The sequence below is a fragment of the Rhinoderma darwinii genome, chromosome 3, assembly GCF_050947455.1.
Source record: "Rhinoderma darwinii isolate aRhiDar2 chromosome 3, aRhiDar2.hap1, whole genome shotgun sequence".
NCBI classification, from domain to species: domain Eukaryota; kingdom Metazoa; phylum Chordata; class Amphibia; order Anura; family Rhinodermatidae; genus Rhinoderma; species Rhinoderma darwinii.
This window is the reverse complement of record NC_134689.1, coordinates 262022519-262035115: the sequence shown is the minus strand read 5'-3', so window position 1 is coordinate 262035115 and position 12597 is coordinate 262022519. Positions and strand designations below refer to the sequence as shown.

General features: G+C 38.0%; 9 non-coding genes across 9 annotated transcripts; all 9 read right to left on the bottom strand.

The window, feature by feature from the left end:
* Positions 1–1045: 1045 nt before the first annotated feature.
* On the bottom strand, positions 1046–1119 carry TRNAI-AAU (transfer RNA isoleucine (anticodon AAU)). Its single transcript has one exon. It is a non-coding gene; the product is annotated as a tRNA-Ile (tRNA).
* Positions 1120–1937: 818 nt separating this feature from the next.
* Positions 1938–2011, bottom strand: TRNAI-AAU (transfer RNA isoleucine (anticodon AAU)). Its single transcript has one exon. It is a non-coding gene; the product is annotated as a tRNA-Ile (tRNA).
* An 820-nt stretch (positions 2012–2831) lies between these two features.
* TRNAI-AAU (transfer RNA isoleucine (anticodon AAU)) lies at positions 2832–2905 on the bottom strand. The gene has a single exon. It is a non-coding gene; the product is annotated as a tRNA-Ile (tRNA).
* Positions 2906–3725: 820 nt separating this feature from the next.
* TRNAI-AAU (transfer RNA isoleucine (anticodon AAU)) lies at positions 3726–3799 on the bottom strand. Its single transcript has one exon. It is a non-coding gene; the product is annotated as a tRNA-Ile (tRNA).
* An 818-nt stretch (positions 3800–4617) lies between these two features.
* TRNAI-AAU (transfer RNA isoleucine (anticodon AAU)) lies at positions 4618–4691 on the bottom strand. Its single transcript has one exon. It is a non-coding gene; the product is annotated as a tRNA-Ile (tRNA).
* Positions 4692–5511: 820 nt separating this feature from the next.
* TRNAI-AAU (transfer RNA isoleucine (anticodon AAU)) lies at positions 5512–5585 on the bottom strand. Its single transcript has one exon. It is a non-coding gene; the product is annotated as a tRNA-Ile (tRNA).
* An 818-nt stretch (positions 5586–6403) lies between these two features.
* Positions 6404–6477, bottom strand: TRNAI-AAU (transfer RNA isoleucine (anticodon AAU)). Its single transcript has one exon. It is a non-coding gene; the product is annotated as a tRNA-Ile (tRNA).
* Positions 6478–7307: 830 nt separating this feature from the next.
* Positions 7308–7381, bottom strand: TRNAI-AAU (transfer RNA isoleucine (anticodon AAU)). Its single transcript has one exon. It is a non-coding gene; the product is annotated as a tRNA-Ile (tRNA).
* An 830-nt stretch (positions 7382–8211) lies between these two features.
* Positions 8212–8285, bottom strand: TRNAI-AAU (transfer RNA isoleucine (anticodon AAU)). The gene has a single exon. It is a non-coding gene; the product is annotated as a tRNA-Ile (tRNA).
* Positions 8286–12597: the final 4312 nt, after the last annotated feature.

The window sequence follows — 12597 nt, the reverse complement described above, 5'->3', positions numbered from 1 at the left end:
GAGGAATTTTTCCCCTAATGACAACATTGGAATGCACTCCAAGACAGTTTTTGCCTTCCTCTGGATCAACACGGCAGGTTTATAGGTTGAATTTGATGGACCTTTTTTCAATATTATCAACTATTCAACTCTGTAACAAAAGTGAGCTTTCATGGCCCGTACGGGGATCGAACCCGTGACCTTGGCGTTATTAGCACCACGCTCTAACCAACTGAGCTAAACAGCCACTTTTACACCAAAGATTCACGTCACGTCAGTAGAAAATACATGCAAACGTGTATTCATATTGATATCCTATTAACCTGAATAATAAAATAAACTTGCAATTTTTACTACTCAAAAAGCATTGGACAAATTGCTTTTGTGTTTTCCATTCCACCCCACAAAGAGTTTTCTTCAGTACATTATATGGTACATTAAATGCTGCCATTAAAAACAAGAACTTGTCTCGCTAAAAACAAGCCCTTATATGACTATGAGGACGGAAAAATAATAAAGTTATGACTATCGGAATACAAAGAGGCAAAATCAAGATATTATTTTTGTCCTTAAGGTTGAAATTGGACCTCTAAGATGATTTCATGCAACAAACTCTGCATTTCTATAAATCACCGGTTAGACCATACATGGAATATTGTGTACAGTTTTGAGCACCTGTGTATGAGAAGGACATTGCTGAACTAGAATGCGTGCAAAGAAGGGAAAGCAAGGTAATTAAAGGACCTCATCACAGACGGGGATTCTTTACTGTAAGAGCAGTTCGACGATTGAACTCTCTGCCACATTGAAAAGTGTTTTTTTGAAAAATATAAAATTTCAACATATTTGTACCAGATTCTGGAGATGGAACTTTGATCCAGGAATTTATTCTAATAGCCATATTTGGAGTAAGGGAGGAATTTTTCCCCTAATGACAACATTGGAATGCACTCCAAGACAGTTTTTGCCTTCCTCTGGATCAACACGGCAGGTTTATAGGTTGAATTTGATGGACCTTTTTTCAATATTATCAACTATTCAACTCTGTAACAAAAGTGAGCTTCCATGGCCCATACGGGGATCGAACCCGTGACCTTGGCGTTATTAGCACCACGCTCTAACCAACTGAGCTAATCGGCCACTTTTACACCAAAGATTCACGTCACGCAGTAGAAAATACATGCAAACGTGTATTCATATTGATATCCTATTAACCTGAATAATAAAATAAACTTGCAATTTTTACTACTCAAAAAGCATTGGACAAATTGCTTTTGTGTTTTCCATTCCACCCCACAAAGAGTTTTCTTCAGTACATTATATGGTACATTAAATGCTGCCATTAAAAACAAGAACTTGTCTCGCTAAAAACAAGCCCTTATATGACTATGAGGACGGAAAAATAATAAAGTTATGACTATCGGAATACAAAGAGGCAAAATCAAGATATTATTTTTGTCCTTAAGGTTGAAATTGGACCTCTAAGATGATTTCATGCAACAAACTCTGCATTTCTATAAATCACCGGTTAGACCATACATGGAATATTGTGTACAGTTTCAAGCACCTGTGTATGAGAAGGACATTGCTGAACTAGAATGCGTGCAAAGAAGGGAAAGCAAGGTAATTAAAGGACCTCATCACAGACGAGGATTCTTTACTGTAAGAGCAGTTCGACGATTGAACTCTCTGCCACATTGAAAAGTGTTTTTTTGAAAAATATAAAATTTCATCATATTTGTACCAGATTCTGGAGATGGAACTTTGATCCAGGAATTTATTCTAATAGCCATATTTGGAGTAAGGGAGGAATTTTTCCCCTAATGACAACATTGGAATGCACTCCAAGACAGTTTTTGCCTTCCTCTGGATCAACACGGCAGGTTTATAGGTTGAATTTGATGGACCTTTTTTCAATATTATCAACTATTCAACTCTGTAACAAAAGTGAGCTTTCATGGCCCGTACGGGGATCGAACCCGTGACCTTGGCGTTATTAGCACCACGCTCTAACCAACTGAGCTAACCAGCCACTTTTACACCAAAGATTCACGTCACGTCAGTAGAAAATACATGCAAACGTGTATTCATATTGATATCCTATTAACCTGAATAATAAAATAAACTTGCAATTTTTACTACTCAAAAAGCATTGGACAAATTGCTTTTGTGTTTTCCATTCCACCCCACAAAGAGTTTTCTTTCAGTACATTATATGGTACATTAAATGCTGCCATTAAAAACAAGAACTTGTCTCGCTAAAAACAAGCCCTTATATGACTATGAGGACGGAAAAATAATAAAGTTATGACTATCGGAATACAAAGAGGCAAAATCAAGATATTATTTTTGTCCTTAAGGTTGAAATTGGACCTCTAAGATGATTTCATGCAACAAACTCTGCATTTCTATAAATCACCGGTTAGACCATACATGGAATATTGTGTACAGTTTTGAGCACCTGTGTATGAGAAGGACATTGCTGAACTAGAATGCGTGCAAAGAAGGGAAAGCAAGGTAATTAAAGGACCTCATCACAGACGGGGATTCTTTACTGTAAGAGCAGTTCGACGATTGAACTCTCTGCCACATTGAAAAGTGTTTTTTTGAAAAATATAAAATTTCAACATATTTGTACCAGATTCTGGAGATGGAACTTTGATCCAGGAATTTATTCTAATAGCCATATTTGGAGTAAGGGAGGAATTTTTCCCCTAATGACAACATTGGAATGCACTCCAAGACAGTTTTTGCCTTCCTCTGGATCAACACGGCAGGTTTATAGGTTGAATTTGATGGACCTTTTTTCAATATTATCAACTATTCAACTCTGTAACAAAAGTGAGCTTTCATGGCCCGTACGGGGATCGAACCCGTGACCTTGGCGTTATTAGCACCACGCTCTAACCAACTGAGCTAACCAGCCACTTTTACACCAAAGATTCACGTCACGTCAGTAGAAAATACATGCAAACGTGTATTCATATTGATATCCTATTAACCTGAATAATAAAATAAACTTGCAATTTTTACTACTCAAAAAGCATTGGACAAATTGCTTTTGTGTTTTCCATTCCACCCCACAAAGAGTTTTCTTTCAGTACATTATATGGTACATTAAATGCTGCCATTAAAAACAAGAACTTGTCTCGCTAAAAACAAGCCCTTATATGACTATGAGGACGGAAAAATAATAAAGTTATGACTATCAGAATACAAAGAGGCAAAATCAAGATATTATTTGTGTCCTTAAGGTTGAAATTGAACCTCTAAGATGATTTCATGCAACAAACTCTGCATTTCTATAAATCACCGGTTAGACCATACATGGAATATTGTGTACAGTTTTAAGCACCTGTGTATGAGAAGGACATTGCTGAACTAGAATGCGTGCAAAGACGGGAAAGCAAGGTAATTAAAGGACCTCATCACAGACGGGGATTCTTTACTGTAAGAGCAGTTCGACGATTGAACTCTCTGCCACATTGAAAAGTGTTTTTTTGAAAAATATAAAATTTCATCATATTTGTACCAGATTCTGGAGATGGAACTTTGATCCAGGAATTTATTCTAATAGCCATATTTGGAGTAAGGGAGGAATTTTTCCCCTAATGACAACATTGGAATGCACTCCAAGACAGTTTTTGCCTTCCTCTGGATCAACACGGCAGGTTTATAGGTTGAATTTGATGGACCTTTTTTCAATATTATCAACTATTCAACTCTGTAACAAAAGTGAGCTTCCATGGCCCATACGGGGATCGAACCCGTGACCTTGGCGTTATTAGCACCACGCTCTAACCAACTGAGCTAATCGGCCACTTTTACACCAAAGATTCACGTCACGCAGTAGAAAATACATGCAAACGTGTATTCATATTGATATCCTATTAACCTGAATAATAAAATAAACTTGCAATTTTTACTACTCAAAAAGCATTGGACAAATTGCTTTTGTGTTTTCCATTCCACCCCATAAAGAGTTTTCTTCAGTACATTATATGGTACATTAAATGCTGCCATTAAAAACAAGAACTTGTCTCGCTAAAAACAAGCCCTTATATGACTATGAGGACGGAAAAATAATAAAGTTATGACTATCGGAATACAAAGAGGCAAAATCAAGATATTATTTTTGTCCTTAAGGTTGAAATTGGACCTCTAAGATGATTTCATGCAACAAACTCTGCATTTCTATAAATCACCGGTTAGACCATACATGGAATATTGTGTACAGTTTCAAGCACCTGTGTATGAGAAGGACATTGCTGAACTAGAATGCGTGCAAAGAAGGGAAAGCAAGGTAATTAAAGGACCTCATCACAGACGAGGATTCTTTACTGTAAGAGCAGTTCGACGATTGAACTCTCTGCCACATTGAAAAGTGTTTTTTTGAAAAATATAAAATTTCATCATATTTGTACCAGATTCTGGAGATGGAACTTTGATCCAGGAATTTATTCTAATAGCCATATTTGGAGTAAGGGAGGAATTTTTCCCCTAATGACAACATTGGAATGCACTCCAAGACAGTTTTTGCCTTCCTCTGGATCAACACGGCAGGTTTATAGGTTGAATTTGATGGACCTTTTTTCAATATTATCAACTATTCAACTCTGTAACAAAAGTGAGCTTTCATGGCCCGTACGGGGATCGAACCCGTGACCTTGGCGTTATTAGCACCACGCTCTAACCAACTGAGCTAACCAGCCACTTTTACACCAAAGATTCACGTCACGTCAGTAGAAAATACATGCAAACGTGTATTCATATTGATATCCTATTAACCTGAATAATAAAATAAATTTGCAATTTTTACTACTCAAAAAGCATTGGACAAATTGCTTTTGTGTTTTCCATTCCACCCCACAAAGAGTTTTCTTTCAGTACATTATATGGTACATTAAATGCTGCCATTAAAAACAAGAACTTGTCTCGCTAAAAACAAGCCCTTATATGACTATGAGGACGGAAAAATAATAAAGTTATGACTATCAGAATACAAAGAGGCAAAATCAAGATATTATTTGTGTCCTTAAGGTTGAAATTGAACCTCTAAGATGATTTCATGCAACAAACTCTGCATTTCTATAAATCACCGGTTAGACCATACATGGAATATTGTGTACAGTTTTAAGCACCTGTGTATGAGAAGGACATTGCTGAACTAGAATGCGTGCAAAGACGGGAAAGCAAGGTAATTAAAGGACCTCATCACAGACGGGGATTCTTTACTGTAAGAGCAATTCGACGATTGAACTCTCTGCCACATTGAAAAGTGTTTTTTTGAAAAATATAAAATTTCATCATATTTGTACCAGATTCTGGAGATGGAACTTTGATCCAGGAATTTATTCTAATAGCCATATTTGGAGTAAGGGAGGAATTTTTCCCCTAATGACAACATTGGAATGCACTCCAAGACAGTTTTTGCCTTCCTCTGGATCAACACGGCAGGTTTATAGGTTGAATTTGATGGACCTTTTTTCAATATTATCAACTATTCAACTCTGTAACAAAAGTGAGCTTCCATGGCCCATACGGGGATCGAACCCGTGACCTTGGCGTTATTAGCACCACGCTCTAACCAACTGAGCTAATCGGCCACTTTTACACCAAAGATTCACGTCACGCAGTAGAAAATACATGCAAACGTGTATTCATATTGATATCCTATTAACCTGAATAATAAAATAAACTTGCAATTTTTACTACTCAAAAAGCATTGGACAAATTGCTTTTGTGTTTTCCATTCCACCCCATAAAGAGTTTTCTTCAGTACATTATATGGTACATTAAATGCTGCCATTAAAAACAAGAACTTGTCTCGCTAAAAACAAGCCCTTATATGACTATGAGGACGGAAAAATAATAAAGTTATGATTATCGGAATACAAAGAGGCAAAATCAAGATATTATTTTTGTCCTTAAGGTTGAAATTGGACCTCTAAGATGATTTCATGCAACAAACTCTGCATTTCTATAAATCACCGGTTAGACCATACATGGAATATTGTGTACAGTTTCAAGCACCTGTGTATGAGAAGGACATTGCTGAACTAGAATGCGTGCAAAGAAGGGAAAGCAAGGTAATTAAAGGACCTCATCACAGACGAGGATTCTTTACTGTAAGAGCAGTTCGACGATTGAACTCTCTGCCACATTGAAAAGTGTTTTTTTGAAAAATATAAAATTTCATCAGATTTGTACCAGATTCTGGAGATGGAACTTTGATCCAGGAATTTATTCTAATAGCCATATTTGGAGTAAGGGAGGAATTTTTCCCCTAATGACAACATTGGAATGCACTCCAAGACAGTTTTTGCCTTCCTCTGGATCAACACGGCAGGTTTATAGGTTGAATTTGATGGACCTTTTTTCAATATTATCAACTATTCAACTCTGTAACAAAAGTGAGCTTTCATGGCCCGTACGGGGATCGAACCCGTGACCTTGGCGTTATTAGCACCACGCTCTAACCAACTGAGCTAACCAGCCACTTTTACACCAAAGATTCACGTCACGTCAGTAGAAAATACATGCAAACGTGTATTCATATTGATATCCTATTAACCTGAATAATAAAATAAACTTGCAATTTTTACTACTCAAAAAGCATTGGACAAATTGCTTTTGTGTTTTCCATTCCACCCCACAAAGAGTTTTCTTCAGTACATTATATGGTACATTAAATGCTGCCATTAAAAACAAGAACTTGTCTCGCTAAAAACAAGCCCTTATATGACTATGAGGACGGAAAAATAATAAAGTTATGACTATCAGAATACAAAGAGGCAAAATCAAGATATTATTTTTGTCCTTAAGGTTGAAATTGAACCTCTAAGATGATTTCATGCAACAAACTCTGCATTTCTATAAATCACCGGTTAGACCATACATGGAATATTGTGTACAGTTTTAAGCACCTGTGTATGAGAAGGACATTGCTGAACTAGAATGCGTGCAAAGAAGGGAAAGCAAGGTAATTAAAGGACCTCATCACAGACGGGGATTCTTTACTGTAAGAGCAGTTCGACGATTGAACTCTCTGCCACATTGAAAAGTGTTTTTTTGAAAAATATAAAATTTCATCATATTTGTACCAGATTCTGGAGATGGAACTTTGATCCAGGAATTTATTCTAATAGCCATATTTGGAGTAAGGGAGGAATTTTTCCCCTAATGAGAAAATTGGAATGCACTCCAAGACAGTTTTTGCCTTCCTCTGGATCAACACGGCTGGTTTATAGGTTGAATTTGATGGACCTTTTTTCAATATTATCAACTATTCAACTCTGTAACAAGCATGTAACAAAAGTGAGCTTCCATGGCCCGTACGGGGATCGAACCCGTGACCTTGGCGTTATTAGCACCACGCTCTAACCAACTGAGCTAACCAGCCACTTTTACACCAAAGATTCACGTCACGTCAGTAGAAAATACATGCAAACGTGTATTCATATTGATATCCTATTAACCTGAATAATAAAATAAACTTGCAATTTTTACTACTCAAAAAGCATTGGACAAATTGCTTTTGTGTTTTCCATTCCACCCCACAAAGAGTTTTCTTCAGTACATTATATGGTACATTAAATGCTGCCATTAAAAACAAGAACTTGTCTCGCTAAAAACAAGCCCTTATATGACTATGAGGACGGAAAAATAATAAAGTTATGACTATCAGAATACAAAGAGGCAAAATCAAGATATTATTTTTGTCCTTAAGGTTGAAATTGAACCTCTAAGATGATTTCATGCAACAAACTCTGCATTTCTATAAATCACCGGTTAGACCATACATGGAATATTGTGTACAGTTTTAAGCACCTGTGTATGAGAAGGACATTGCTGAACTAGAATGCGTGCAAAGAAGGGAAAGCAAGGTAATTAAAGGACCTCATCACAGACGGGGATTCTTTACTGTAAGAGCAGTTCGACGATTGAACTCTCTGCCACATTGAAAAGTGTTTTTTGGAAAAATATAAAATTTCATCATATTTGTACCAGATTCTGGAGATGGAACTTTGATCCAGGAATTTATTCTAATAGCCATATTTGGAGTAAGGGAGGAATTTTTCCCCTAATGAGAAAATTGGAATGCACTCCAAGACAGTTTTTGCCTTCCTCTGGATCAACACGGCTGGTTTATAGGTTGAATTTGATGGACCTTTTTTCAATATTATCAACTATTCAACTCTGTAACAAGCATGTAACAAAAGTGAGCTTCCATGGCCCGTACGGGGATCGAACCCGTGACCTTGGCGTTATTAGCACCACGCTCTAACCAACTGAGCTAACCGGCCACTTTTACACCAAAGATTCACGTCACGTCAGTAGAAAATACATGCAAACGTGTATTCATATTGATATCCTATTAACCTGAATAATAAAATAAACTTGCAATTTTTACTACTCAAAAAGCATTGGACAAATTGCTTTTGTGTTTTCCATTCCACCCCACAAAGAGTTTTCTTTCAGTACATTATATGGTACATTAAATGCTGCCATTAAAAACAAGAACTTGTCTCGCTAAAAACAAGCCCTTATATGACTATGAGGACGGAAAAATAATAAAGTTATGACTATCGGAATACAAAGAGGCAAAATCAAGATATTATTTTTATCCTTAAGGTTGAAATTGAACCTCTAAGATGATTTCATGCAACAAACTCTGCATTTCTATAAATCACCGGTTAGACCATACATGGAATATTGTGTACAGTTTCAAGCACCTGTGTATGAGAAGGACATTGCTGAACTAGAATGCGTGCAAAGAAGGGAAAGCAAGGTAATTAAAGGACCTCATCACAGACGGGGATTCTTTACTGTAAGAGCAGTTCGACGATTGAACTCTCTGCCACATTGAAAAGTGTTTTTTTGAAAAATATAAAATTTCATCATATTTGTACCAGATTCTGGAGATGGAACTTTGATCCAGGAATTTATTCTAATAGCCATATTTGGAGTAAGGGAGGAATTTTTCCCCTAATGACAACATTGGAATGCACTCCAAGACAGTTTTTGCCTTCCTCTGGATCAACACGGCAGGTTTATAGGTTGAATTTGATGGACCTTTTTTCAATATTATCAACTATTCAACTCTGTAACAAAAATGAGCTTACATTGCCCGTATGGGGATCAAACCCGTGACCTTGGCGTTATTAGCACCACGCTCTAACCAACTGAGCTAACCGGCCACTTTTACACCAAAGATTCACGTCACGTCAGTAGAAAATACATGCAAACGTGTATTCATATTGATATCCTATTAACCTGAATAATAAAATAAACTTGCAATTTTTACTACTCAAAAAGCATTGGACAAATTGCTTTTGTGTTTTCCATTCCACCCCACAAAGAGTTTTCTTCAGTAAATTATATGGTACATTAAATGCTGCCATTAACCCCTTAAGGACGCAGCCTAGTTTGGGCCTTAAGGCTCAGAGCCCATTTTTCAAATCTGACATATTTCACTTTATGTGGTAATAACGTCGGAATGCTTAAACCTATCCAAGCGATTCTGAGATTGTTTTCTCGTGACACTTTGGGCTTCATGTTCGTGGTAAAATTTGGTCGATATATTCAGTCTTTATTTGTGAAAAATTGCAAAATTTAGAGAAAATTTACAAAAAATAGCATTTTTCAGAATTGAAATGCATCTGCTTGAAAAACAGACGGTTATACCACCCAAAATAGTTACTAGTTCACATTTCCCATATGTCTACTTTAGATTGGCATCGTTTTTTGAACATTCTTTTATTTTTCTTGGACGTTACAAGGCTTAGAACATAAACAGCAATTTCTCATATTCTTAAGAAAATTTCAAAAGCCTTTTTTTGAAGGTGCCAGTTCAGTTCTGAAGTGGATTTGAGGGGCCTATGTATTAGAAACCCCCATAAAACACCCCATTTTAAAAACTAGACCCCTCAAAGTATTCAAAACAGCATATAGAAAGTTTTTTAACCCTTCAGGCATTTCACAGGAATTAAAGCAAAGTGGAAATTAAATTTGCAAATTTCATTTTTTCTGCTGAATTTCAATTTTATTCAATTTTTTTTAGTAACAGAGAAGGTTTTACCAGAGAAACACTACTAAATATGTATTGTCCAGATTCTGCAGTTTTTAGAAATGTCCCACATGTGGCCCTACTGCGCTCGTGGACTAAAACACAAGCCCTAGAAGCAAAGAAGCACCTAGTGCATTTTGAGGCCTCTTTTTTATTAGAATATATTTTAGGCAGCATGCCAGGTTTGAAGAGGCGTTGAGGTATCAAAACAATGGAAACCCACCAGAAGTGACCCCATTTTGGAAATTACACCCCTCAAGGAATTCATTTATGGTTTTTGTTATCATTTTGACCGCACAGTTTTTTCACAGCACCTATTTGAATTGGGCTGTGAAATGAAAAAAATGATATTTTTTCCAATAAAATGTCATTTTTGATCAAATTTTCTTATTTTCACAGGGAACAACATACCCCATTTTGTTGCCCAATTTGTCCTTAGTGCGGCAATACCCCATTTGTGGTGATAAACTGCCGTTTGGGCCCATGGGAGGGCTCAGAAGGAAAGGAGCGCTATGTGTTTGTTGGAGTCCAGATTTTGCTGGATTGGTTTTCGGGTGCCATGTCGCATTTGCAGAGCCCCAGAGGTATCAAAGCAATGGAAACCCACCAGAAGTGACCCCATTTTGGAAACTACACCCCTCAAGGAATTCATTTATGGTTTTTGTTATCATTTTGACCGCACAGGTTTTTCACAGCACCTATTTGAATTGGGCTGTGAAATGAAAAAAATTAGATTTTTTCCAATAAGATGTCATTTTTGATCAAAATTTCTTATTTTCACAGGGAACAACATACCCCATTTTGTTGCCCAATTTGTCCTTAGTGCGGCAATACCCCATTTGTGGTGATAAACTGCCGTTTGGGCCCATGGGAGGGCTCAGACGGAAAGGAGCGCTATGTGTTTGTTGGAGTCCAGATTTTGCTGGATTGGTTTTCGGGTGCCATGTTGCATTTGCAGAGCCCCAGAGGTATCAAAGCAATGGAAACCCACCAGAAGTGACCCCATTTTGGAAACTACACCCCTCAAGGAATTCATTTATGGTTTTTGTTATCATTTTGACCGCACAGTTTTTTCACAGCACCTATTTGAATTGGGCTGTGAAATGAAAAAAATGATATTTTTTCCAATAAGATGTCATTTTTGATCAAAATTTCTTATTTTCACAAGGAACAACATACCCCATTTTGTTGCCCAATTTGTCCTTAGTGCGGCAATACCCCATTTGTGGTGATAAACTGCCCTTTGGGCCCATGGGAGGGCTCAGAAGGAAAGGACCACCATTTGGCCTACTGGAGCTTTTCTGGTGCTAAGTCATGTGTGCAGAAGCCCCTGAGGTACCAGTACAGTTGAAACCCCCGAGAAGTGACCCCATTTTAAAAACTACACCCCTTAAGACATTCATCTAGAGGTGTAGTGAGCATTTTGACCCCACAGGTACTGTGTAAAAGATAATGCGCAGCAGATGGTGCAGTGTGAGATTTGCAATTTTATATATGTATATGCCATTTCAGTGTCCAATATAGTGTGCCCAGCATGCGCCACCGGAGATATACACCCCTTAAATTGTAATGTGGGTTCTCCTGGGTACGACAATACCCTACATGTGGCTGTTATCAGCTGCCTGGGCATACGGCAGGGCTCAGAAGGGAAAGATGAGGGGGGTAAGCTGTGCGGAGTGCATCAGGGTAAATTGAAAATCAAGGGATGTATGATACATTTTAAAACAATCTTTTATACAGAGCCCTGGTTTTTCGGGACACGTGTCACATTGGTATATTGTGTTCTTCCTTATCCCCCTCTTATAGCAGACTCTGCACCTCTTTTGACTCTTTCCCTTTCCACCGGTTTGGGGACCTTCTCCTGGAAAGTGTTGCCCTGGTACGATGCGCCCCCCCTTCCTGGTCCCTAAAGATTAGATCTTGAAATTCCAGGAAAGTTCCCCTCTGGCCTGCACATCGACGTAGCACATACGCATTGTACAAAGCCATCTGTATGATGTGCCCGGCCAGCTTCTTATACTACACCGCATGGCGCTGTAGGGCTTCAGGACTTGATTTGACAAGTCCATCCCTCCCATGTACCTATTGTAGTCCAGGATGCAGTCTGGTTTGGGGGTGGCCTTTCCTTCATATATCCTAAACCTGTAGGTATACCCTGATGCACTCTCGCACAGCTTATACATCTTCACGCCATACCTTGCCCTCTTACCTGGCAGGTACTGGCGGAATTGAACCCTCCCTTTAAAATGTACCAGGGACTCATCAATAGAAAAACACTTCTCGGGGGTGTATGCTTGGGAAAACCGGGCACTGGAACGGTCTAATAGGGGTCTCCGTTTATACAAACGGTCAAAACTGGGGTCATCTCGGAGTGGGCACGGCTCATTATCAGTATAATGTAAGAAGCGAAGTATTGCCTCATTTATTTATTTTTTTAGGTTCCAGTTCATTTCTGAAGTTGCTTTGAGGGGCCCATATATTAGAAACCCCTATCAAACACCCCATTTTAGAAACTAGACCCCTCAAAGTATTCACAACAGCATTTAGAA